General features: G+C 32.8%; 1 long non-coding RNA gene across 1 annotated transcript; it reads right to left on the reverse strand.

Moving 5' to 3' along the window:
* Positions 1-2801: 2801 nt before the first annotated feature.
* LOC145137773 (uncharacterized) lies at positions 2802-4139 on the reverse strand. Its single transcript, XR_013721211.1, has 3 exons — positions 4120-4139; positions 3120-3185; positions 2802-2840 (listed from the first exon to the last, which is right to left on the reverse strand). It is a non-coding gene; the product is annotated as an uncharacterized LOC145137773 (long non-coding RNA).
* Positions 4140-5937: the final 1798 nt, after the last annotated feature.

Raw genomic sequence — 5937 nt, forward strand, 5'->3', positions numbered from 1 at the left:
ACATATATATATTATTAACTTATAATATTATAAAGTATAAGGGTTGAATTTTAACTTTTAAAATTCTAGGGGTTTAACTTGAGGGCAAGTTTTGTAACTTTCAAAACTATTCAATTCCATAACTTATGTGTTTAAAGTAGTTTTAATTCAAAAAACTCTTCAAGTTCCATAACTTGAGGAGAAGTTATGGAAGACTTTAAACAATTAAAAGAATATGACGTTTCTTTATTCATAACCTATGGATATATTTATGAGTTTTATGAATCTTAAATGTGACTTTTCATATAACTTGAGGACAAGTTACAAAAACACATTTTAGAACCAACTCTTAGATTAATATGGATTGAAAACAACAATTTCACATAACTTTTCTATTAATCTAAGCAACTCATAAGAACAAGATAATTTAATCAAACTTTTTCATGTAATTATCCTAATCATTAAACTAATACAAAACATGAATCTATTGACAATTATCTTTGAAATTGGATTAGCATGAACATTACCACATCAAAAACAGGTTTATAAGTTGAAAAACAGCTTAGGGTAATGTTTCTAGTCCAATTCCAGCCAAAACAATTGAATATATGCTGTCTGGGGGTCCAACTCGTCGAGTGCATGAACCAACTCGGCGAGTTGGATGATTTTAGCCTTGGACTCGTCGATTCCCTTCATAGACTCGGCGAGTCTGCTGTTCAGACAGCAACAAACTTCGTTTTTTCAGCCAATTTTGCAAGTATAACAAGAAAACAAGCCTAGGCTCTGATACCACTGTTGGGTTTTGAGCATTCTAACACTCCTAAGTGTACATGCAACCCTAGAAACCTTGGATTTATGTTTTATCTATGATACATGCAAAATTTGTTTTTCCAAGGTTCATATCCTATCTAGCATACATGGGAACTTTTAATCATAAAAGTAAGCAAGAAAACATACCTTGTAGTAGATTGGATTCCTTGAGAACCTTGTGAGCCTAGCACCTCAAGTGTGATGCCTCAAATGTCTCACACAACACCAAATACACTTGGAATAACCTTGAGAGAAATGGAACACTTCTAAAATCGGCTAAGCCCTCTTGTTTTCACACTAGTGCCGATTTTGGTTGCTCACATGTTGCTTATATAGTGTGTCATAATTAGGGTTACACCATGTAAACCCTAATTTGACATGGCTCTTCATTTCCATGATCCATGGGTACAAAAACACCATGGAGCATCCATGAAACATCCTATGGGTTTTAGCCCAACTTGATAATCCATGGAGCATTAGCCCACTATACAAGTATGGGTGATTTACACAATCAACCCATATATTTAATTAGTCTTCTTTTGATCACTTAATTAATTCCAAACTAATTCTTTATCAATACTAATTAAATAATATTATTATATATTAGAACTTATAATATATTAATAAACCTTAAGTGTTATTTCTCTCATTTTGGACTATCCAAATGCATGATGCCATGCAACCCAAATGGACCATGCTAATCGGGTCAAGTACATCCCAGAAATAGTCATGAACTTAGACACCTAATCCAATAGCTCCATCACAGGCACCATTCAGGGACGACCCTGAGAATGATCTGATCCCCCGCCTTATGACTCAGTTCGACCAGCTATCCGACCGAGTCCATTCCCTAGAGGAGCTCTATAGAGCTTCAGGCTCTACTTTAATAGAGCAACGAGTCGTAAGACTCGAAGAGGGAGAGAAGGAGGACTATGTGGCCATCCAGACACTTTATCATCGTGTAGGTGCTAACTGCACCGAGGCGAACGCTATGAGTGCTCATTAAAAAGCATTAGCATACAAGACCCAAATCGCGGAGAGTCTGATGGATGCAGCTAAGCACCGAGCAGTTGTTGCTGAGCAAGGGCAACGTCATCACCAGGAGTAGTTCGATGAACTGGTCCTCTATCTGATTTCACGTTTTGGGCAATAGAAGTTTCGTCTAGGGTGGCTTGTGTCCTAGGACATGGTTAGAATTTTTGAGGAATAGCTTTTGTTTTGCAAGTGTTTATCACTACCTGAGTTGCAAATGTTCTTTTGTAAACCTTTCCATTTCTTACCTTACACGGTTGGTACCTTTGTAACAAAAAACAAGTAGTTCTAATATATGAAACTACTTCCAATATTGTTAAATGTTGAAACTTATTATTTGTATTGCTTGTGACATACTATCATTACTCACACTACTACAAAAACACCCTTTTAACGCTCAGATGACATGCAAATGCGTGTCAAGGAAGGCCATGTCATAACGAAAGACGACACGCAAATGCGCGTTGTCTATTTACGACGCGCTCTTACGACACACAATGTGTGTCAAGGAAGGCCCTATCATAAAGAAGACGACGCGCATTGGCGTGTCGTAACCTTACGACGCGCGTTTACGACTCGCATTGCGTATCATTAAAGCCCCTGTCATAAAGAAAGATGACACACATTTTTACGTGTCATAATTTTAAATGTTTTAAATATATATTTTTATTTTGATATATTTACTAAATTTAAAATTGAATAAAACATTTAAAGTCTCATAATACAAAATAAAATACTTATATAACAAAACAATCCATTTCATAAAATAAATGTACTAATATTCAAAATAAATCACATTTAATTGTTATTTTATTAACATCAGTCAAACTAGAAAAACAAATATTCGTAATCCAAATAACAACAAGCATAAAACACAAACTATTTTGGAAATCTGGATCTTTGTTACTTGTGCACAATGTAATAGCACCTCTTTTTATTAACTACCATAGTGCAGATTCGGCTTTTTCCATTGTTTTAATCCCCTATCATTCTTCAAATACCAACCTCTGTATGTTAAACTGCATTGACACAAATACAAAGGTAAAGTGATAATTATAAGGAATACTACATTCACCAAAAAAAAATACAAAACTAAAAAAAGGATAAGATAAATCTTATTTTAACATTGATTTCATAAACCAACATGGTGATAATATGTGGTTCTTAATATACCATGGGAACAAAAAATGTAATTTAGAATATAGACCAAAAAAGAATGATGTTTTAAAAGAAACAAATCCTAGAAAAAAATAAAAATAAAAATAATAAAGTGAGAGTGAGTCAAGAGTAAGACTTACAGCCAACGAGGTGGAGGGCAGTGGATATGTGTCACTTGGAAATTATGCAAATCCAAAACACCAGACCTGAATTTACAAAAAAACAAGAAAACTAAATGACAAATTTATTTATAAAAAATTAAATAACAACTTTATTTATATTCTGACTTACCCTCTTGTGCTCTTACAACATTAGAGACATTATCCAACTGATTTGTGTTAAAACCTTTTGATTCTGTATGAATGTTGGAATTTTCATTTTGCTCTCTTGAAATTAATCTAACTACATATATATATATATATATATATATATATATATATATATATATATATATATGGTAAAGAAGTCAAAAACTCTGTACTATTGAGCCTATGACAGTGAAAGCAGTATTCATGTTTTTATAAAACTTATAAGAATAAGAATCTGGAACATATATGATGCATATAGAGACAAGAGATGGCATCATTAACAGAAGATAGGGTGTGGCTAGAAATGTACTTCTTTTAAAACCTAAATAAATTGACCATTGATGAATTTAGGATGTAATCATGACTAAAAATCTAAAACTGGCAAGTCAAATTACTACTAGCAATAATACAATTTCAAAAGGGGTAACCAAATCATATAGTAAAAGAGAACCAGAAAATAACCACATCTGTGAGAAGAACTCAAAGTTAGTAACTAGTGATTGGGACCACTTATTAGTTAGAATGGTAAATTTTGTCTTTCTGCAATCATATGGACCACAAACTCAAGATATATACATCAGCTTGACCTGCATGAGCCAGTGGTTTAGTGACTACACCAAACTAGCAAACACTACACAAATTTCCATGATCAGATTACAAAACCACAAGGTGCATCCTTGTGAAATTACTTTTCAAATGTCATTGCAGAAGAATGGATATGTTGAGACTTTTTAGGTCAAACCTTAGACTTTCAAATTCGAAATTAACCTGAATGATCTACCAAATTTAACCTAAAACTAGTTTATGAGAGTAGGAATTTCATAAAGTTAACCTTTTTAGTGCGACAATTTGGTTGACAGCTGTGATTTATAAAACGACCCATGTTTACTTTAGCACAAGCATCTATAACCTGAAAATAAAAACAATAAAAAAGAAACCATGTGAATAGACCTTTATGATAGGAATCACAACTGCCACTAGTTCTATTTTCAGTTTTTTATTGTTTTTAAGCTATCCACTTTCATTTATTATATTAATAAAACTATATTAGTTGTTGGGTGATTTAACGGATGTATAAGTTGCAACCAAATGATAACTAAAACTCCAGCTTCTTCACAAGCTGCAAAGTGCTAAAGCAAACAAAACGTAATCAATAATCAGATCGAAGTATATATTATGAGTAAGTAATAAAGTACATGTAACACAATAAAGTATTTTTAAGGAACTTATGATTTTAAATGTTATTTTATGTTATTCTTCTTCTAAAAGTTGAGAGCCAAAATATTTTATGTTATAGTCAAAGCTTCCAATATTTGCAATAAGAGACCCCACGCCCTCTTATCCGGGGCTGCTTCTTATACATCAGTCCCACTCCATACCTAAATTCAAGGTGGATGCCTATATGTCAAATTTATATTGTTTCTTTTTTTAACTGAATGACCATTTTACCCTCAAAAGAGAAGTAATGTTGTTAATGAGGCTAACTTGCATCATGTAATGACTTGACATGTTTACGGAAAAGCTTTTCAAGATCTGATTGGTCTAGATATGAACTGATTGCACGCCCTTCTCTAGCTTAATCTTTGCATCCGTCCATGAAACCTAAATCATCAATTAATTAATTAATTAATTAATGAAACAAAAATATTATATCATAAAAACTGTATCAATGATCTAATCTAAAGTGTATATTCTAAGGATAATGATAATCAGCTAGTTATTGCATCTACTAAGGATTTTGATTTGAACTCAAATTTGTATATTTTGATCATTTATTTCTATCAGTTTGTATATGAGGTTTTATCATTTTTGACTCCGACTCTTTGTTTTAAGAATTTTTTTTCTTACAGCTTAACAGAGTTATTGCATCTACTAAAGGTTTGGATTATGAATCTAAATTTATTTTGTATATGAGGTTTTATCATTTTTATCTCCGGTTCTCTCAAATGATGAGTGGCTTTGTATTCGCATTAAAAGTGCAAAACACACAAGTATCCCTTAATCTCATTAGGGCGCCTCATCATAAAAGAGAATAAGAACTTAAAACAGCCGACAAAATAAGAACTTAAAACAGAAAAAGAAAAATAAAAACTATGTGTTGTTACCTGAAGAAGAATATCAAGGGTATATTTTGTATGGTCATTAGGGTATGTAAGACCCAGCAAAAGTGTTGGCACAAGGGAGGCGATTTCAGGATTCTTTATCACACTACCAACCTATAATACAATAATATATTTACAATATTGAAAAATGTACAACTGATACATGAAATACAAAGACAATAAGAATGAAACCAGTTGAAGAAGCAGCTAACCTTGAAAAGGGTCAAATAACCATCACGTACAAGTGCCCTTTGATGTGAGCAGTTGCGTATGATGTTAGGAAGAAGGTGTTCAAAATATTATGTTCCAAGAGCAGCCACTACCTATAGAGATGAAGAGACATCCTTTAATCCCCATAAACAGATTGAAAAATGGACAAAAGAATCAAAATTTATGATTTATAAACTCAGCTAAATTCTGACCTCACTCAACCCTTGAGCAACACTAGATCTTTTAACATTACTACAATCAGATTTGAGTGTGTCTAGCAACCATGGAACAAGATCTGGGAAGTTCTCTTCTCCTATTCCTCTTATTAGAGACCCAAC

The sequence above is a fragment of the Lactuca virosa genome, chromosome 9, assembly GCF_052849685.1.
Source record: "Lactuca virosa cultivar CGN04683 chromosome 9, Lactuca_virosa_CGN04683_v6, whole genome shotgun sequence".
Lineage (NCBI taxonomy): Eukaryota > Viridiplantae > Streptophyta > Magnoliopsida > Asterales > Asteraceae > Lactuca > Lactuca virosa.